The sequence below is a fragment of the Ovis canadensis genome, chromosome 14, assembly GCF_042477335.2.
Source record: "Ovis canadensis isolate MfBH-ARS-UI-01 breed Bighorn chromosome 14, ARS-UI_OviCan_v2, whole genome shotgun sequence".
Classification (NCBI taxonomy): domain Eukaryota; kingdom Metazoa; phylum Chordata; class Mammalia; order Artiodactyla; family Bovidae; genus Ovis; species Ovis canadensis.
The window spans coordinates 42628633-42651618 of NC_091258.1; the positions used below are offsets into that span (position 1 = coordinate 42628633).

General features: G+C 38.9%; 1 protein-coding gene and 1 non-coding gene across 2 annotated transcripts in view; both read right to left on the reverse strand.

Moving 5' to 3' along the window:
* Nucleotides 1-22986, reverse strand: part of CDH8 (cadherin 8) — a 397524-nt gene that overhangs the window by 86621 nt on the left and 287917 nt on the right. The gene's annotated exons all lie outside the window — the stretch shown is intronic.
* Nucleotides 17493-17621, reverse strand: LOC138419843 (small nucleolar RNA SNORA18). Its single transcript, XR_011249100.1, has one exon. It is a non-coding gene; the product is annotated as a small nucleolar RNA SNORA18 (small nucleolar RNA).

Sequence of the window (22986 nt, forward strand, 5' to 3'; positions counted from 1 at the left end):
CCTCTGTCCATAGGATTTTCCAAGCAAGAATACTGAAATGGGTTGCCATTTCCTTCTCTAGAGGATCTTCCTAACCTAGGGATCAAACCCTCATCTCCTGCATTTGTAGGCAGATTCTTTACCACTGAGCCACCTGGGAATTGCACTTTAAAATTTTCTTCATCAATTCTTTCTCATTTTATTTTACTTTTTTTTTTTTGATTCGTTAAGTTTTAATTTTTTATTTGCCCCAACTAATAGCTAAAGGAGGAAATGAAATAATTAAAACATATGAATTCACAAAAGGAAAAGAGGGTTTAACCTATTCACTATATAGTCTTCTATTTATATTATTTTAATGGTAACCTTAAATATCATATTTATATTTGTGTCACTGACTTATTAGAACATGCTTTAAAGTAATGCCTCAAACATTTTATGTATAATGCAAGGACATTTATAATGCATTGTTTACGCCATTTTATTAAGATTTGTTAAATGCATCATGGGAGAAAACCACCCATAATGCTCTGAAATCTTCTTTTCAAATGCCTCCTTGCTGTAGACTTGGTCTCTCCATTTCTGGACACTTTGGTAGCCCTGAACTACAATTGTCTCCATAGTCCCACGAGACACTCATAAACTCCAAGTCACTGATTTCTACATGGTTTCTATGCCCTGTGAGTTGAATCAGTTAAAGCCCGGAAGGAAATAGGCAGTGCTAAACTGAGTCACTTCAATTTGTTTCCTTTCTTTCTGGTAGTTTGGTTTAAGTACTGATTGCCTTTGAATATCTTCTTTTCCTCTAATTTTGTAGTTTCTCAGTGCTGAAAATTAGCCAGATACAAGCTACCATCAGAGACAAAAGAAAAACGCGTAATTTTCTCCCATCCCATTGGATACAAGCTACCATCAGAGACAAAAGAAAAACGCATAATTTTCTCCCATCCCATTGTGGTATAATATGTTCATCGTTTCCCCAAGAAAATCAAACAGTAAATCTCCCCACACTTGTGGAACAATGGACAGAATATCAGTATAAGATGACCCTAATCCTCCACGAGTTAGTGCCTTGCAAGATTCAGGTATAGTAATTAAGATTGTGTTATCTTTGGTTAATGCTTTGACTACAAAGCCAGAACAGTCTCCTGAGATTCTTTTCCTCAGTCTGTGCTTTGGTCACAATAAATTATGCATTTATTTTGACAGTGCACCAAGACATATAAAACATACTGAGTTACAAAAACAAATACATAATTCAAGATAAATGATTAGCAGAGATGGTAAAATGACTACAGTGACCCACCACCTCACTGTCAAGTACATGATAGTAAAATAGATGATGTTGATTTATTCCCAGATGTTAACATTAAATGGTTTGAATATATGTGAATGTAAACATAGACATACATAATTACTTCCATATACTGATACTTCCTCTGGCTGCGTTTATAGCCACAAAATCATCTATCAATATATATTAGAAAGGCAACTAGACAGAATATCATGTATTCTTTTAATAAAACTTAAAAAGATATATTGGGTGAAATATGTGAATCAATAAGTAACAGGAAGCATGATGTGTTTTTTTTTTTTAAATTTTAAAATCTTTAATTCTTACATGTGTTCCCAAATATGTGATGTGTTTTTTATAACTGTATTTGGAGAAGCAATGCAGAACACCTGTATATAATGGTGCTGTGCATCTCAGAATATCTGTAAACCAATCTTTCTCTCCCTCCCTCTCTCTGTTTCTTGTTATAGGTAAAAGTTAGCTGCTAGATGTAGAAACGTTAAAACTACTTACTCTGTTAGAGGAAGGTTAATAAACTCTTCCTGGACCCAGAAAATCTATCATGCAAATTTGCAATGTAGAGCAACAGAGATGGTGACAGGGACATCAAGTATCAAGCTTACTTCCAAACATTGCAAGAGAGAAAACACAGGCCAGTATTGAAATCTTCAATGTTGTTAGGAAAATAATTGCAAATAATGGTGAAAAAGAAAAACAACTGGATTCGTCTGTTTTTTTTTGTTGTTGTTGTTTGAACTAAATTTATGGAGAATGGCAAAAAGCCCTGTATGTTACCAAAATACTTTCTAAAAAATAAGGTCAAAAATGAAAAGTGATTTTTTCCTTAAAACACCAGGGAAAAATAGGATGCAAGAGAAAGCCATTGCCAGTGAAATGCTAAGTTCTCTTGTTGGCAACGGCACTCTTGCTGTTGTAAAGAATCTACTTGCTTGTGATAGTCTGTTCCTGACATGGCCTAGCACTATTGTGGTGGGTCTTTGATTAAACTCATTGATGTAAAAAGTAACTTACGCCCATATGTGGGCACATTCCTCTATAACATTAATCATTTTGAGGTCTGTTTTTTCCATCAAGATACTGGAACCATCAGTGGAGAATGAACCACTTTAGTTGACTTCTTCCTGAGCTCCGTTAGATGACATGGAAAACTGTATGCTTGGGGTCCAAGCTTTGAGTATTCGCTATATAAGTCTTACTCAGTACAATCAAGGAGAAGGCAATGGCACCCCACTCCAGTACTCTTGCCTGGAAAATCCCATGGATGGAGGAGCCTGGTAGGCTGCAATCCATGGGGTCTCGAAGAGTCAGACATGACTGAGCGACTTCACTTTCACTTTTCACTTTCATGCATTGGAGAAGGAAATGGCAACCCACTCTAGTGTTCTTGCCTGGAGAGTCCAAGGGATAGGGGAGCCTGGTGGCCTGCCGTCTATGGGGTCGCACAGAGTCGGACACGACTGAAGCGACTTAGCGGCAGCAGCAGCAGCAGTACAATCAAACTGATAGTTAATTCCTATTTGGAAACCCAAAGCCTACTCCAGAATAATCTATACCAGGTATATCAGAGCGCCATCATCATCTTAAGAAACTGTTTGCTATTTATTGAATGCTTACTTTCAGGCACCATGTTTTTATCTCTATACAACTCTACAGCTAAAGTAATATGATTATCTCCTCTCATAAACATTTAACAAGTTAATAATTGTAATTTTAAACTTCTGTGCTTTTCTCATTTAAAAAAAAAAAAACCTTTAATTGAAGGATAATTGCTTAACAATGTCATGTTGGTTTCTGCTGTACAACAAAGTGAATCAGCTGCATCTATACATATGCCCCCTCCCTCTCGAGCCTCTCTCCTGCCCCACGCCCATCCCCCCCAGATTATCACAGAGCCCCATGCTGAGCTCCTGCGCTCTACAGTAGCTTCCCACTAGTGTTCTATTTCACACCTGTAGTGTATACATGTCAGTGCGGCATCCTGCCCTCTCCTTCCCCCGCTGTGTCTGCAGGCTTATTCTCTACATCTGCGTCTCTGTTCCTGCCCTTCAAATAAGTCCATCAGTACCATTTTTTTCTAGATTCAACCAACAAATATTGACCTTATACTTACTGGGTGCCAGATACTCTTTTAGGACCGGAGATACCAAATAGAAAAGACACACAAACAAAAACATGTGTTATTATATTCACATGTAAATGAGGGTAGGGGTGGAGACTCTCAGGTGTAGATGAAGTGTATGAACCAAAATAAAACCAGGTAAAATAAAAGATACAGATGTTGGTACTCAACTTTTCACTTGGTACGTATATATACAGCACTGCAATATCAAGTTTATAGATGTGTTAACCTCCTTTGTCTATTTTCTTATCTGAACAATCGATTCCCTCCTTTCTTTAATTAAAAATCTAATAATTTGACCCTGAGCATTCATCCTCAATATGGAAATGAAAGAAGACTGACTCCTTTTTCTTGTTGATTCCTGGAAAACTATATCTACTCTCAGCAGAGGCCTGCTGGCCACTAGAGATGATCACAGAGTTAACGGCTTCCAAAGGTCCAAGGTCAAGTACGTCCTTCAGTACTTCTGCCAACTGATGCTCTGAAGAAGGTACCGCCTATTGGCAAGGGGCGGCGGGTCCTGGGGGAATGTGATTTTCTTTTTAATTTTCTTTTATGGAGGAAACAAATGATTTTATTGAATTCTGGCTATTCAAGCCATAACTGACAAAATACTAAACAAAGGTACTAAATTCACTTCATTTGAAACATCTAAAATAAAAACTTAGGCAGTTTTTCTCAAATTCTCATGGATTTCAGAACATTTGGTAAAATTTGACTCGATGTGTTTGACTGGAGCCTGTGCATATGTGTGTGATAAGTTGCTTCAGTCAGGTCCGACTCTTTGCAACCTCATGGACTGTAGACTGTCAGGCTCCTCTGTCCATGGGGATTCTCCACAAGAAAGCTGGAATGGCTTGCCATGCCCTCCTCCAGGGGATCTTCCTGACCCAGGGATTGAACCCATGTCTCTTATGCCTCCTGCATTGGCAGGCGAGTTCTTTACCATTGGTGCCACCAACAATGCTCTAATTGGAGCCCAGAAACTCTTATGAGGAAAAAATAATCAAAAAAGGATTTCAGAGTTATTTATTTAGTTCTGGCTGTGCTGGGTCATTACTGTTTAAAGACTTTTTCTAGCTGTGGCGAATGGGGGCTACTGTCTAGTTGCAGTTTGTAGCCATCTCACTGTGGTGGCTTCTCTTATTGCAGAGCATGGGTTCTGGAACGTGCGGGCTTCAGTAGTTATGGCACACGGGCTTGGGTACAGCATGTGGCTCTTCCTTGACCAGGGATCGAACTGGTGTCCCCTGCATTGGCAGGTGGATTCTTCACCACTGGACACCACGAAAGTCCTGGATTTCACAACTTTGATCACATTCAGTATGATAAGAATCATAGTAAGAAAATCCCTCCTTCATGTAAAAATCTTACTCTGTCTATACCATGAATTTTATGAGGGTTCAGAAGAGAACATTAATATTTGTTTCATTTTTATGTATTCTAGTGAAGATTTGGTTCTAGGAACAACAAAACAAAAACAAAAAACACGTCCGAGCATCGGGCAGTAGAAATTTAGACTTTAAGGCCACTTTGCTGTTGTTGCTGTTCAGTCACTAAGTTGTGTCTGACTCTGCCGCCCCATGGACTGCAGCATGCCAGGCTTCCTTGTCCATCACCATTTCCCAGAGTTTGCTCAGACTCATGTCCATTGAGTTGGTGATGACATCCAACCATTTCAGCCTCTGTCATCCCCTTCTCCTCCTGCCTTCAATTTTTCCCAGCATCAGGGTTAAGCCAATTAGTAAGTGGGTATTCTCATTTGGCAAACTCTGGTTATCATTAATAGAGTCTTAATTCCACCTGGATAGTACTTTTTGGTTCACTGTTGTATTCAACATATAGAACGATAACTGGTACATAAGAAGTCAACCTAAAGTCAAGATAATACCTATCTGAGGGTTACTGAGAGGACTGAATGAAATTATATATGAAAGTGAAAACTACTCAGTTGTGTCTCTTTGCGACCCCGTGGACTAAACAGTCCATAGGATTCTCCAGGCCAGAATACTGGAGTGGGTAGCCATTCCCTTCTCCAAAGGATCTTCCCAACCCAGGGATTGAACCCAGGTCTTCTGCATTGCAGACGGATTCTTTACTAGCTGAGCTACCAGGGAAGGCCAAAAGAAAGTTGCTCAGTCGAAAATACTAAGCAAATTGCAAAATTTTAGGTCAGGCCATGTTTTTGGCCTGTGTTGTAATTTGCTCCTAACTTTCTAATTACCGCCTTACTGACTCAAATTCCTCTGAGGTCTTGTCACCTCCATGCCTAATTCTACAGTGCATTTTTCTTCTCAGCCATTTTTCCAGGGAACTGAAACCATGTCATATAAATAATTTTTTTACGACACTTCATAGTCTAGGCTAAAGGGGAAGCAACTAAGACTTGTTTATACCTTGAGGCACATTTTGGCTCACTCTAAGATTAAAGTGTTTTCCAACACAGCTGCTCAAGAGAAAAACCCATCAGTCCCCCAAGGTAGTGAATTTCTGACCACTGCAAGCATATGATCATAGAACGAGGCTGTGGGAAAGGCAAGCAGAGTATCAGATGGTGGATAGGGGGTAGGTTTAATATCTGCTCTAATCTTTAAATCAAAGCAAACATTGCATTTTTATTCCAACTCATGTTAACTTATTTATGTTAGCTATTTATTTTGAATTTATTTAGTAAAAGTTATCTCCAGAGTTGACTCAATGAAACTATATTAGGAATTTTTCTAATAATTTTCCAGCTCATCTGGTTGCTCCATTGAAATTACAGGTCATGCATTCACACCACTACAAATTGCTGTCTTTCCTGTATGCAAGTTGACTCTGATTTGTTTATACAGAATTTGAGAATTTCCCCCCTCTAATGTCTTACTATTTGACTGGTGATATTGCTCCCAGAATTTTCTACTGAAAAAAACAAACAAACAAAAACTCTGCTAATGAGTTCCACTCTGTAGTTTCTCATCCAAAGATCCATATTTACTTCTAATTGAGTGCACAAGAGCAATTCAGAATTTTATTATTTCAAGTATTGCCTATCCAGGTGATTTTTCATAACTATGTGAGAATAAAAAGATTCTATAACTTTTAACTTCTTGCACATAAACCTTCATTATGATTTTGTCTCAGGATAGTGTTGGAATTTGCTCAAGACTAAAAAGAAGTAATTGCCTAATGTATTAAGGCAATTAAAACAAATCATTTCATCATATGAATAACAATGAATATAGTCTCAGAGTAATATAGAAAATGAAGGCAAAAGTAGGGATGTGAAAAAAAGGAAGCTAATAATGATATGTGTTCAGTTTAGTGTTTACTATGCAGTTAGTTTTAGTATCCATTATACAGGTGACAAAACAAAGGTATAAACTATCTCACATCCTTGAGTCAAACAATTAAAAGACACTGATATGATACAGGGTTTGGAATTAATGAATGCCTCATTCCAAAGCACATCCAAATCTCTTACAGTTATACAATATTTGCCTTAAATATTAGCTTGATAGATATAGACACTACAGAAATAGAGTTACAAAGCCATATACTAGCAGAGAGGATTTTCCTCTAGAAGTGTATCTGGGGTGAAATAATTTGCCATGAATACACTACACCTTCTCTCCATTAAAAATAAACAAACAAAAAATCAGTGTGAGGGATTAAAAAAAAAGAAACATTGGCTTAAAGGAAACATGATACTTGTATCTCTAAGGTAAAAGAATGTCCAATCATGTTTTAACCATCTCAATACACTACAGGGTCCAAATGGGCACAATGAATTAACATAGTGAATAAGAAGAGTAAAAAGTTGGTTTAGAGGGCAGTTGCATTAAGAGTGTGGTGATAAGAACTCTAGACTAGAATGTAGGGTCAGCCTAGGACCCTTAATAACATTGTTTAATTGTTTGCATACAGCAGGAAACATATTTCCTCTCTCCATGCTTCACACTACACTTTATAAAAACAAAAAGGTAATTGTATTGCACTGAGTTGTGGTGAACTTTCCAGTTCAAATATTTGAAGATGTCTATGGAAATTAAGCATGTTGTTATACTACCAGTTAATTATCCAGCGGAATTAGGTATTAGCCAATGCTCTTTAAGCCAAGATAAACGTTAACAGTCTAGTACTTGTCTACATGTTGTCCTTTCATTCATTTATTCAATCAATCATTCATTCAGTAAATATTTATTGAAGACTTAATGATTATCAAATACTCTGTAGCTGTTGCGGTGGTATCAATTTACATTCTATCCATGGAGAAGAATTCATGAACAGTATACACGATAGTAACTAAATTATATGGCATGTAAGAAAGGACTAAATGCTAATAAAAACAAAGCAGACTGTGGAAGATGTGGCACTGGTGGTGGTAAGGGTCAGGCTTATTTGAGCAAAGACGCAAAGATGGAGTTACTCATGACCACAGCAGGAGGATGCAGACTCTAGGCAGAGGAAACGGCTGTTGCAAAGATTCTAAAGGGACAGCAGGGTGACTGTCTAGAAGTATCCAATCACAGATTTCAAGACAGTTAGCAAGCAAAATTATTTTCTTAGGGCTAGTGATTGACTTGCACATAATAGCAATCAACTTGACAGACTGAAAAAAGAATTAAGCAAAATCATTTTCTTGATATCTGAGACTGAGACAACTTAAAGACAAACTTCCTTTAGGGTTTTTTAAAATATAAATTTATTTTAATTGGAGGCTAATTACTTTACAATATTGTAGTCATTATGCCATACATTAACATGAATCTGCCACAGGTGTACATGTGTTCCCCATCCTGAACCCTCCTCTCACCTCCCTCCCCATCCCATCCCTCTGGGTCATCCCAGTGCACCAGCCCCAAGCATCCTGTATCATGCATTGAACCTGGGCTAGTGATTCGTTTTACAAATGAAAATATACATGTTTCAATGCCATTCTCCCAAATCATCCCACCCTCGCCCTCTCCCACAGAACCAAAAAGACTGTTCTATACATCTGTGTCTCCTTTGCTGTCTCGCATACAGGGTCATCATTGCCTTCTTTCTAAATTCCATATATATGGGTTAGTATACTGTATTGGTGTTTTTCTTTCTGGCTTACTTCACTTTGTATAATAGGCTCCAGTTTCATCCACCTCATTAGAACTGATTCAAATGTATTCTTTTTAATGGCTGAGTAATACTCCATTGTGTATATGGACCACAACTTTCTAATCCATTCGTCTGCTGATGGACATCTAGGTTGCTTCCATGTCCTGGCTATTATAAACAGTGCTGCGATGAACATTGGGGTACACGCGTCTCTTTCAATTCTGGTTTCCTCGGTGTGTATGCCCAGCAGTGGGATTGCTGGATCAGGCTTGGGTTATTAACTTTAAAATGCACAACCAATTGCTGTATTCTTAGAGGATATTTCCTTACAAAATCTTTCTTCTGATATAGTCCCACCTCAAAATATTTGTGAGAATTTTGTTCCCTTTTTTCCCTCCATATTTTGGGAGGTTAGATTATTTTTACCTTTCTAAAGTATTTAACATATTATAAGCATGTGCTTAAAAACCCTGTAATTGTATCCAAAAAGTAGCCATTAAGATTATTTGCTCATTGAATGAAGATTTGCCAATCAGGATGCGATACTTATACAAAGTATCTGTATATACAAAGTATGCTGTAAGCTACCAGGTTTATAGAAAAGTGTAAAGTGTAGTCTCTGCCCTTGAGGACATTAGTCTGGAGGGAATAGAAGGCACATGCACAAATAACTATAATTATAACTTAGATCATCACGGCCTTCTCTGAACTCCCATGTAGTTGCAGGAAAATGTATACTTTCCAAAAGAAGGTAACATTTGATCCGAACCTTGAAAGAAAAGTAGTAACTGGAAATGTAGGGAAATGACAGGGTGTTCAAGGAAAGAAAAAATATAATGAGAAAAGGTCCAGAGGTAGGATCACATGCACATTGTGAGGGAAGAAGTGATGAGTAATAAGGGTTTTGACAAAAGAGTGTAGTTATAAGACAATCATGTAGTTTTGGGGTAATATAGTTTTTGTATCATTTTATCCTGAAACAGTTTTCTCAAGTTTAAAACCATAGCCATACATTACTTTACTTAGATTATTTATTTATTTGAGCTGGGTCTTTGTTTCTGGATGTGGGCTTTCTCTAGCTGTGGTGAACAGGGGCTTCTCTGCAGTTGTGGTGTGCAGGCCATTGCAGTGGCTTCTCTTGTTGCAGAGCATGAGCTTTAGAGCACTGGCTCAGTAGGGCAGTGGCTCAGCACCCTTCTCTTCTCACCCTCAATATTTCCAGCATCAGGGTCTTTTCTAATGAGTTAGCTATCTGCATCAGGTGGCCAAAGTATTGGAGCTTCAGCTTCAGCACCAGTCCTTTCAATTAATGTTCAGGGTTGATTTCCTTTAGGATTTAAGGGTTTGATCTCCTTGCAGTCCAAGGGACTCTCAAGAGTCTTCTCCAACACCACAGTTCAAAAGCATCCATTCTTCGATGCTCAACCTTCTTTGTGGTCCAACCCTCATATCCATTACTACTGGAAAAACCATAGGTTTGACTAGATGGACCTTTGTTGGTGAAGTGATGTCTCTGCTTTTTAATACACTGGGTTTGTACCATCAGGGAGGTCCAAAATATTATAGCCACCCATTGTTATTGATAATTGGCATTTCTTTTTCTTTTTCATTTTAGCTTTCAAAATTTTATTTATTGAATTTTTGACCACACATTGAATCATGTGGGATCTTGGTTCCTGATCAGGACTAAACTGTACCCCCTGCATTGGAAGGCAGAGTCTTAACCACTGGAAGGCCAGGGAAGTCCCCCGGAAGCTTTTTTTTTAAAATTTTATTTAATTAAAAAATATTATTTATTGGGTATAGCCAGTTAAAAACGTGGTGATAGTTTCAGATGAACAGTAAAGGGACTCAGCCATACATATATATATATATATATAATAGCAGTATTCTAAAGAAGTAACTCCTCATTTAAACTGTTTTATTTTAAAAAAGGCCTTGATACTACTTATAAGAGATAAACTCAGAACTCCTAACATTTCCGGATTTCAGTGTAGAGTCTCAAACTGAGTACTGTTCAAATATAAAATCCTTATAGTTTTCTTGGAAAAGTGAAAGTGAAAGTCGCTCAGTCGTGTCTGACTCTTTGTGACCCCATGGACTATACAGTTCATGGAATTCTCCAGGCCAGAATACTGGAGTGGGTAGCCATTCCCTTCTCCAGGGGATCTTCCTAACCCAGGGATCGAACCCAGGTCTCCTGCATTGCAGGTTACCAGCTGAGCCACAAGGGAAGAATAGTTTCCTTGGAAGAGACATATTATTAATATTATTTGCTTAAAGAAAACTTTTTAAAGGCTTTGTGGATACAAGAAACAATCCCAAGGACACAGAGCTGGCTAGATTACAAAGATGTGTCTTAAAACAAGGACTTCATTTAATCCAAAGATGAAGCACCACAACCAACATACCTAACAGGTTTTATGAAGTAGCAGGGAAACTACATGGACATTCTCAGCTTTCAATAACCTCTAAAGTTTTAGGGCTTAAACAACTCTAAGAGTACAGTTCAGTCGTTCAGTCGTGTCCGACTCTTTGCGACCCCATGAATCACAGAACGCCAGGCCTCCCTGTCCATCACCATCTCCCGGAGTTCACTCAGACTCCATCCAGCCATCTCATCCTTGGTCACCCCCTTCTCCTCCTGCCCCCAATCCCTCCCAGCATCAGAGTCTTTTCCAATGAGTCAACACTTCGCATGAGGTGGCCAAAGTACTGGAGTTTCAGCTTTAGCATCATTCCTTCCAAAGAAATCCCAGGGCTGATCTCCTTCAGAATGGACTGGTTGGATCTCCTTGCAGTCCAAGGGACTCTCAAGAGTCTTCTCCAACACCACAGTTCAAAAGCATCACTTCTTCGGCACTCAGCTTTCTTCACAGTCCAACTCTCACATCCATACATGACCACAGGAAAAACCATAGCCTTGACTAGACGGACTTTAGTCGGCAAAGTAATATCTCTGCTTTTGAATATGCTGTCTAGGTTGGTCATAACTTTCCTTCCAAGGAGTAAGTGTCTTTTAATTCCATGGCTGCAGTCACCATCTGCAGTGATTTGGGAGCCCCCCAAAAATAAAGTCTGACACTGTTTGCACTGTTTCCCCATCTATTTCACATGAAGTGATGGGACTGGATGCCATGATCTTCATTTTCTGAATGTTGAGCTTTAAGCCAACTTTTTTGCTCTCCTCTTTCACTTTCATCAAGAGGCTTTTTAGCTCCTCTTCATTTTCTGCCATAAGGGTGGTGTCATCTGCATAGCTGAAGTTATTGATATTTCTCCCAGCAATCTTGATTCCAGCTTGTGTTTCTTCCAGTCCAGCGTTTCTCATGATGTACTCTGCATAGAAGTTAAATAAGCAGGGTGACAATATACAGCCTTGACGTACTCCTTTTCCTATTTGGAACCAGTCTGTTGTTCCACATCCTGTTCTAACTGTTGCTTCCTGACCTGCATACAGATTTCTCAAGAGGCAGGTTAGGTGGTCTGGTATTCCCATCTCTTTCAGAATTTTCCACAGTTTATTGTGATCCACACAGTCAAAGGCTTTGGCATAGTCAATAAAGCACAAATAGATGTTTTTACTGGAACTCTCTTGCTTTTTCCATGATCCAGCAGATGTTGGAAATTTGATCTCTGGTTCCTCTGCCTTTTCTAAAACCAGCTTGAACATCAGGGAGTTCACGGTTCACGTATTGCTGAAGCCTGGCTTGGAGAATTTTGAGCATTACTTTACTAGCATGTGAGATGAGTGCAATTGTGCGGTAGTTTGAGCATTCTTTGGCATTTTCTTTCTTTGGGATTGGAATGAAGACTGACCTTTTCCAGTCCTGTGGCCACTGCTGAGTTTTCCAAATTTGCTGGCATATTGAATGCAGCACTTTCACAGCATCATCTTTCAGGATTTGAAACAGCTCCACTGGAATTCCATCACCTCCACTAGCTTTGTTCATAGTGATGCTTTCTAAGGCCCACTTGACTTCACATTCCAAGATGTCTGGCTCTAGATTAGTGATCACATCATCATGATTATCTGGGTCATGGAGATCTTTTTGTACAGTTCTTCTGTGTATTCTTGACACCTCTTTTTAGTATCTTCTGCTTCTGTTAGGTCCATACCATTTCTGTCCTTTATGGAGCCCATCTTTGCATGAAATGTTCCCTTGGTATCTCTAATTTTCTTGAAGAGATCTCTAGTCTTTCCCATTCTGTTGTTTTCCTCTATTTCTTTGCATTGATCGCTGAGGAAGGCTTTCTTATCTCTTCTTGCTCTTTTTTGGAACTCTGCATTCAGATGCTTATTTAGGAAGTATTTAATATTAAATATTTTAATGCTCTTAATAGTATTATTTAAGACTTTAAGTAGTTTCAGACTATTTTAACTGCCTTTTGTAGCATACTACTTTTGTAGGAACCAAAAGTATTAGTTTGTGTGGTAATTAACCAAGTCAGTATGGTAATTTTAAAACCGAGCCCCAAAATTGTTGACATGCATCTCATTGCAAGGTGGAGATTTATGTTCTGTGTTCTATTACTAATCAATAGTATATATTTAAAAAGTTACACTGCAGAAATTTCTAGACTTAAGTTTACAGAGCTAGCAGCTTCCACTTTCCATCTTTGTTGGGAAACACAGCCACTAGTCAGTAAAGAACCCAAGCTGCCTGTTAGCCAGTTACCAACCAGTGTGGCCTCCATATGAGTAAACTGTCTTAGAATTGGATGGTCAGCCACGTTCAAGCTATCTAGCTGGGATTACATTCTGCAGAGACAAGCTGACTCTGACAAGGACTGCTCACATTTCAGGTTTGTGAGTAAAATATTCATTGTTGCTTTCTTTATGCCATTAAATTCGGGAGTAGTTTGTTTTGTAATAGTAGATAATTAGAACATATTTTAGTGTTTGGATATAAGGTGCTACTGTAATGAAAACTTAAAACCTGTGGCATTGGTTTTACGACCAGGTTGCAGACAGCAACTAGATAAATTGCGGAGACTTGGTGAAAGCCTGAAGGGCCCCAGGGAGTGTCGAGAGACTAAAGGATGTGAGGAGGCTGCTGACAAAGTCTTAGAGTAATGAAAATAGGGAAAGTATTATGGGAAGTTGGAAGAAAGGAGACCCTTCTATGTAGTGGCTAAACTTTTGACCATGTCACCTGCAGAAGAAAAAGAAACATATTCACATCTACTGAATTTGATGATCCAATTAAGAGCTTCCAGGCAGAGGCAGAATTTTTAAGATGCCACATCACTTCTTCTTGTTGACTAAATAAAATGTGAATGAAGAGAAATTAGCTGAAGAGGTAAATTTTCCATCAAGACTGGTCAGGTGTGAAAATAAAACTTTTTCATTTGCAGCTTCTCCAGATAAAAACAATACTCAAATTAAGAAACACATCAGCCCACAGATCAAATACAGATTGGGACAACAGAACCCTTTGTTAGTAATATCTCAGAATGATCTTAAGTTCCTCATGGGAACTTTCAGAGAGAAAAATCTCTGTGAAGATTTTAAGGACAGGACAGTCTCCCGGATCCTCTCTGTTATTAATAAAAATCTTAAGAGTATCAACCACAGCAGATTTTCTAGATTCCCAGGGTCAAGAAGGGGTCATCATGAAGGGGTTTGAGAGTGCAGCTCTGTTTTATAATGAAGTGGATGATAAACTGATTTGTTAGAATCTTGCAAAATGTTTTTGAAAAATGTTCTAGTTTTGAGTAAAAGAATAAAAGGATACAAGAGAGATTCTTATGGTGAGTGAGATGCATTAGCTCATGTTAGCTGTGATGATTATGCAAGAAATGACATGTGTGCTAGAACTGCATAGAGCTAACCTCTCTCACTCACTCACACACAGACAACAAGTAAAACTGGGGCTATCTGATTTCGTTTGGATAGATTGTATAGATGTCGGTATCCTGATTGTGATTTACTACAGGTTTACAACATGTTACCATTAGAAGAGGCTGTACCAAGGGTGCACAGGAACTTTCCACATATACATTTTTTACAATTGCATGAAAATATATAATTATAATAAATATGATACATTAATATATTAAATAAATAAATAACAACTTCCTGATGATCATCATCTACCTAAAGCTGTAAAACCAAATATGGTTTTCCAAACTGTTAACAGAAGTTTTCCGATAAGGGAGGAACTAGTCCAGGTTGATGCTTTTCAATTTACGGTCCACACTGCAGTATGATCATCGCTTGGAAACACATTCCCAGGTACTAATTCAGACCCCACAATGCAGAAACCCTGAGAGTGAGGCCAAGTAATCTGTGCTTCAGTAAGCCCTCCAGTTGGATGTGATACATGCTGAACTCTGAGAAACACTGAACTAGAATTTTGTTTTGTGATAACTATTAAGCAGATACTAACTAGAACCTTGCTATTTACATTTACTCCACTAACCATCAAGATCATCTGCCAGCATATTAGAAATGCAGAATCTGTGCTGTAGACTTAAGAGACTCCAAATCTGCGTTTTTACAGGATCTCCAGTTAACTCAAAGGCATACAAAAGCTAAAGAAGTGGTGCCTTAGTCCTTTTGTTGAACAAGTATGTACATCCCATGAAAATACAATTTCTAGTGAGAGTGAGGACATTTGAACACCCACTTCCTGCTGAGTCAGGGATATTACACACGTTGCCCCGGATCACACATCCTATAAGCAGCGCACCTAAGATTTGAATTTACACAGTACTTAAAGGGAAACAGGAAGATCTTTCTGGTCTGGATCCCTCCAGACCATATGTTCATAAGCACGATGCTGACTTCCAGTCTTTCTTCATCTGTTAGTCCAGCTCCTGTGGGCCAGGTCTGGTTTCCAGCTATTTACAACAGGGAGTGTCTGAACTGCAGACACTCATACCAGGGTCAGAATAGATACTATTATTCCCTCAGGCAGTTTTGACCATATTACTCTCCAGACGCTAAGCTCATAACGGGAACCTTGGACACACCATCCAGGATGTTCTGGCTTCAGGACTGCCGAGTCTGCATGCCCTTGTTCTCCTCCTCCCCACAGCCGCCCCCTGTACCCCTCCTGCCATCCCCGCATCAATCCTTTGACGCGCATCACAAGGCAGAGACTCCTAGTTGATAGAGTACACATTAGCTGTAAAATAATACTGCGAGGAGCTAGAGTTGAAAGGGAAATCTCTGATTGTCCCTGACTGGATTTTCTGCCTATTTATCTTCTAAACTTCCATTCTGTGGAAGTTGCTGAAAGAACCAAATGTTATCTGAATAGACAACTGACAGCATAGAAAATCATTTACCATTTTTATGTCCCGGACTTAACTTCCATAAAATAGTAAAATTCCACATTAGTAGATGGTTTAGGGATTTCAGAGGGAGGGGTAGTTGTTTTTTAATCCTTTTTGCTAAATAAGTAGGGAGGCATAGCTAGAAAATGCTTCAAAGCTGTTAAAGAATAGATTAGGATTCTGTATATTTTGTACAATCCTCAGAAGTGAAATGATAAATAAAGTTATATCTGTAACAATAAAACAAATAGCTAATGGAGCAAAGTAGACTCTCATTAATAATGGTAAGTAGTATCTTTGAGCATCATATTCTAGCTTTGGCTAGCCCCTGGAAATTCAAAGATAAATAATTTAGGTTGAACAATACACTGTAATACTCAAATGAATGAATACCTCTAACATAAGTAGCTGTCAATTTCAATGTGCCAGGCATGAGGCTAGCTGCTAACTAGGTGCCTTCTCTACAGTCCCACAAAGTGAATATTATCATTCACGGTTCACAAAGAAGGAAACTGAAGCTCAGAAACATTAGGGCATGGGGGGACTTTCCCATAAACACAACCCACATGTGCCCCCAGAATTCAAACAAAAAGCTCTCTGCCCAGAACTCATTCCTTGATGACAGAAGTGGGAAGGAGCCCTGAAACGAGATCATAAGCTGTCCATTGAAAAAAGGATGGATTTTAGATTCAGACCAAAGAGTGCTACCCAACTTCTACATTTTCCCTGTATTTCCCCACAGATGGCTCCAAATGTGCTCAGTTTATCTTTGGAAAAGTAAGACTAATTACTACCATCTACATGAATCGCTAACCATTCACATCCAATTAGTGACGCAGCATAATAACCATTATACATGTCCATAAACTGTCAGATTAATGTTGCTGTACTTTCCATTTTGTCTCAGCACTGAACAAAGTATACCAAAGATTCTCTGTCTTCATGTGTCATGAGATTTTGAGAGGAAAAATAGAGCAAACTGACACATTTGCGGCTGCTGCTGCTAAGTTGCTTCAGTCGTGTCCAACTCTGTGTGTCCCCATAGATGGCAGCCCACCTAGGCTCCTCCATCCCTGGGATTTTCCAGGCAAGAGTACTGGAGTGGGGTGCCATTGCCTTCTCCAAACTGACACATTTAGGGTGAAGGTAATGGGTAGCACGACACAGACCAAGAGACTGACTAATCTACATTAGTTCTCAGTTCTCCAAGGCTTTATTTTTTATAAAATGCATAAAGCGTTTTAAAAAATTAGGTGTAACATAGGGAAAATTATTTAAAGTCAATGAATTTTTAAGGAATTTCACGTCTTGATTCGTTCCACTGTCATTCACCTTGTTTACTGCAATGTTTGAGTCATGTCTTCCAGATAGCCTTTCTAAAAAAGAACTTTTGCTTAACCTACTGTTATCAAGTCAAGTTATCCACAGTTCCTTTAGTCAGACTTCTTTGATTTCCAATGCATTATGGACACACTTCGACCCCCCCCCCCCCAACCTATAGTCTTGGGGATACAATTTCCTCAAGCCATGTACTTTAGGGCCATATTTAGGGTCAGTGGAGATGGATCTGCCTGGTTCTGAACTTTAGACACCCTCTAACATGCGTTAAGTCCAAATGGTATTCACTCCTAAACTATCAAAGCCTAGAATAGTACAGACTGTTGGGATATGCCAATGCCTAAGATAAAGGCATTGTTAGGTTTTTCATAGTTTATTTAGCAGCTCTGTCTTGTAGTTCTTTCTCACAGATTTAACACGTAGTTCTGTGAGTAGAGGAAACAAACACTTTACTTTGTGAGGTGTTTCTGATGATATAGGTCTACAGAAAAAGCCCTCAGGATAGACCTCGACTCCAATGCTTGTTTCTTTAAAGTATTTATTTATCCATTAATTAGGCTGCGTCGGATCTTATTGCATCCCACGGGATCTTTCATATGGTTCACAGACTCAATTTGTGTCAAACAGGCTCAGTTGCCCTGAAGCATGTGGGATCTTAGTTCCTCAACCAAGGATCGAATCTGCATCCCTTGCATTTCATGGAGGCTTCCTAAAAACTGGACCACCAGGAAAGTCCCTCCAATGCTGACTTTAATGGGTAAAAACAATTCCCTTTCCTCTTACCCTCAGAATATAAATATAGATATAGATATATATACATACACACTAATAACTCATCTTACAAGTTTAAGAAATAATTTCCAGGTAAATCTATTAAGTTTTCAAAGCAACACTGCAACTACAAATATGAGGTGGTTTGGTCAAGGCTCTTATTGCTGTCCTAGGAAAATGATTTTCTATCTCATTTTATCTTTTTTCTACACTTGAAAAATGGGTCTAATAATACTTGCCCTTTACATACCTCACAGAAATGTTGCAAAGATTAATGAAATACGTGTAAAGAGCTATAAGCCAGACAAATTAAGAGAAAATCATCATTGGATTCTTCAAATAAAATTTCCAGTAGAACTATGTCCCTCCCCACCTTGGTGAGTAATGCAGATATAAGAATGCAGGAATAATGTGATTTTTTAAAGAGGTTATCATTTAAATCAAGTGCTTAAATCGAATGCCTAAATCTCAAATAGATGAGAAATAAAGCAAATTTTTCAGGAAAAAGGGATGAAGCTGTCCAAGAATTAGGGAACCAAGAAAGGTATAAACTTCAAATGATACAATCTGACACTTCAGTTGGTACCCAAACATCAGATAAGATTACTGTCTTTAGACCCATGATACGGAAGACTTAATAAATGGACCATTAGGGTTTATTTCTCCTGGAATTTATCAAAATTAGTTGAGATAGTCATCCAGGCTTTCCCCCCAGTCTGTTGCTCGGCAGTGTACGTGTAAATGTCAGTTGATTTAATTTTCATTTCTGCTGCCAGATGTTTGGGCATCAGTTGTTATTGCTGATATGCAATTGTTTAAAAATGCTCTCACATTAATGCAGGAAAGTTCTACTGTTTTCTGCCTTATAGGCTTCAACTATGATAAGAAAGGAAGTACGTTTATTGTTTTTAAATATATAACAAGGTCTGAAATTCACATCGAGCTGCACCCAGTACTTCAGCAATAGATGGATACAAACTTTTTAAATTAGATGCCTTCCTTTGAGAAACCCAAGGCTGATTCCACGGGAGGAGAGAAAGAAGTTAGACAGAGAGAGAGAGGAGAGAGATTCTACATCCAGAATATACGCAAAAATCAATCTAGATATTTGCAAGTAGTACATGTGCTGTTAACTTGGATATAGTCTATTGATGTAGCAAGACAGATGTGGGCGACATTTGATTTCCAGAAAGTGCTTGTTCAGTGACCTAGAGGAAAATTACCTCTATAGATATATAATCTTATAAAATAGAGATAATGTAACCTATTTATTTAACATTTTGTTATCTCAATATTCATTGTACTAAAGAAAGTTAATCGTCTTTTCTCTGTGCAAGTTACTTACGGTATGAAAAGGAGCATCAGGCCAACATTATCCTAGCACATTAAATACAAGATCAGACTTTCGAGCCCCAAGCATACACAGCTCTAGGGATACATTTATGTGCTTTGGAGAAGATGATCTGCAGACGGATGAGAGATGCGTGCTCCTCCATAAGGAGCAACACAGCAGGCATCTTGCTCCCTTGAAGGGTGTTTACCAAGATGACTGCTGCCTGATTTGTAAGGAGGTTTGACTCTGTTCATACAGTTCCTAGGTAAAATAGCTACTCCATAAAACTGATGGCACATAGACTCACCTTGGTGCCCTGTGATGACCTAGAAGAGTGTTATGTGGGGGGAGTGGGAGGGAAGGGACATATGTATACATATAGATGACTCATGTTGTTGTACAGCAGAAACTAAGACAACATTGTAAACCAATTATACTCCAATTAAAAAAAATTCAATTGATGGTAATACACAGAGTAACCAAGAGGTACTATTACCGTTACCATCGTCATAGATTGTATTACCAGAATCGATCCGGTGTATATCTGTTCTTGCAAAATGAATATGAGTAAAGCACATGCTAATTACAAATTCGTGGAAAGTCTTAGGGTTATGGAAGGACTTCGCACTGTCTAGCAGAATGATCTTTAGAAAACAACAGCTCAAGCTTTCTAACTTTGGGCTACATCATCTGAAATGCAGGATGATACACCCCACTCTGGCTTATTTTCATGTAGTTGTTTTAAGTCTTCAATGCTGCAAAAAATACTCAGTTTACAAAATACATAGTATAAAAATAGAAAGGTAACAATTCCTATTACTAGCAGAAAGGAGACAAAATCTGGAGGCCAAAATCATCTTTATCTGTCAAGGGCTTCGGGTTTATGACTAAATTTTCCAAAATAGAATTCATCTTGCTGGGTTTACTGAGATTTAGGGTTTTGTTCTCAGCCTAGTAGGAATGGAACTTCATTCTTTCGGCACATTCCTTAAGAGAACAGTGCTTCAGCACAGACAAGCATTAGCCAATCCATGGAAGACACCTACTTAACAAGAATGTGAATACATTACATTACAGTGAAAAATTAAATGTTTACCAAAGACCCTATAGTGTGGTACAATGGTTAGGGCAATAAGTTTATAGCTTGGCTCCATCAAGTACCACTTGTGAAGTCCTTAAAGCTTAGAGACATGCAATAGCTGTATGATTTTCGCATTTGTACAATGAAGATAATATTCTCAACCACATAGGGAAGTTTTATAAAGTACATGCGTGACTCCATTCAAAATGCTGTGTCAAACTTTGAGGAAAGTAAGCTCAAGAAATGATGGAACAATTGTTGTTGTTACAACTGTTGGGATTTTTTTTAACTTAGTTTTTTTTCTTATTTATTTATGTTAATTGGAGGCAAATTACTTTACAGTATTGTAACGGGTTTTGCCATACAGACATGAGTCAGCCATGGGTATACATGTGTTCCCCATCCTGAACCCCCCTTCCACCTCCCTCCTCATCCCATCCCTCTGGGTCATCCCAGTGCACCAGCCCTGAGCACCTTGTCTCATGTATTCAACCTGGACTGGCGATCAATTTCAAATATAATAATAAACATGTTTCAATGCTATTCTCTCAAATCACTCCACCCTCACCATCTCCCACAAAGTGCAAAAGACTGTTCTATATATTTGTGTCTTTTTTGCTGTCTCACATATAGGGTTATTGTTACCATCTTTCTAAATTCCACATATATGCGCTAGTATACTGTATTGGTGTTTTTCTTTCTGGCTTACTTCACTCTGTATAATAGGCCCCAGTTTCATCCACCTCATTTGAACTGATTCAAACGTATTCTTTTTAATGGCTGAGTAATACTCCATTGTGTATAGGTACCACTGCTTTCTTATCCATTCATCTGCCGATGGACATCTAGCTTACTTCCATGTCCTGGATATTATAAAGAGTGCTGTGATGAACATTGGGGTACATGTATCCTTTTCAATTCTGGTTTCCTCGGTGTGTATGCCCAGAAGTGGGATTGCTGGGTCATCAGTTCAGTTCAGTTCAGTCACTCAGTCGTGTTCGACTCTTTGCAACCCCATGAGCTGCAGCACGCCAGGCCTCCCTGTCCAACACCAATTCCCGGAGCCTAACAAAATTCATGTCCGTTGAGTCGGTGATGCCATCCAACCATCTCATCCTCTGTTTTCTCTTCTCCTCTAGCCCTCAATATTTCCCAGCATCAGGGTCTTTTCAAATGAGTCAGCTCTTTGCATCAGGTGGCCAAGTAGTGGAGTTTCAGCTTCAACATCAGACCTTCTGATGAACACCCAGGACTGATCTCCTTCAGAATGGACTGGTTGGATCTCCTTGCAGTCCAAGGGACTCTCAAGAGTCTTCTCCAATACCACAGTTCAAAAGCATCAATTCTTTGGTGCTCAGCTTTCCTTATAGTCCAACTCTCACATCCATACATGACTACTGGAAAAACCATAGCCTTGACTAGACGGACCTTTGTTGGCAAAGTAATGTCTTTGCTTTTAATATGCTGTCTAGGTTGGTCATAACTTTCCTTTCAAGGAGTAAGCATCTTTTAATTTCATGGCTGCAATCACCATCAGCACTGATTTTGGAGCCCCCCCCACCCCGCAAAATAAAGTCTCTCACTGTTTCCACTGTTTCCCCATCTATTTCCCATGAAGTAATGGGACCAGATGTCATGATGTTAGTTTTCTGAATGTTGAGATTCAATCCAACTTTTTCACTCTCTGCTTTCACTTTCATCAAGAGGCTCTTTAGTTCTTCTTCACTTTCTGCCATAAAGGTAGTATCATCTGCATATCTAAGGTCATTGATATTTCTCCCGGCAATCCTGATTCCAGCTTGTGCTTCTTCCAGCCCAGCATTTCTCATGATGTACTCTGCATAGAAGTTAAATAAGCAGGGTGACAATATACAGCCCTGATGAACTCCTTTTTCTGTTTGGAACCAGTCTGTTGTTCCACATCCAGTTCTAACTGTTGCTTCCTGACCTGCATATAGACTTCTCAAGAGGCAGGTCAGGTGGTCTGATATTCCCATCTCCTTCAGAATTTTCCAGTTTATCGTGATCCACCCAGTCAAAGGCTTTGGCATAGTTAATAAAACAGAAATAGATGTTTTTCTGGAACTCTCTTGCTTTTTCGATGATCCAACAGATGTTGGCAATTTGATCTCTGGTTCCTCTGCCTTTTCTAAAACCAGCTTGAACATCTGGAAGTTCGTGGTTCACATATTGCTGAAGCCTGGCTTGGAGAATTTTGAGCATTACTTTACTAGCATGTGAGATGAGTGCAATTTGGGGAATGTGAGCATTCTTTGGCATTGCCTTTCTTTGGGACCGGAATGAAGCCTGACCTTTTCCAGTCCTGTGGCCACTGCTGAGTTTTCAAAATTGGCTGACATATTGAGTGCAACACTTTCACAGCATCATCTTTCAGGATTTGAAATAGCTCAACTGGAATTCCATCACCTCCACTAGCTTTGTTTGTAGTGATGCGTCTCGTAAGGCCCACTTGACTTCACATTCCAGGATGTCTGGCTCTAGGTGAGTGATCACATCATTGTGATTATCTGGGTCATGAAGATCTTTTTTGTACAGTTCTTCTGTGTATTCTTGCCACCTCTTCTTAATATCTTCTGCTTCTGTCAGGTCCATACCATTTGTGCCTTTATTGAGCCCATCTTTGCATGAAATATTCCCTTGGTATCTCTAATTTTCTTGAGGAGATCTCTAGT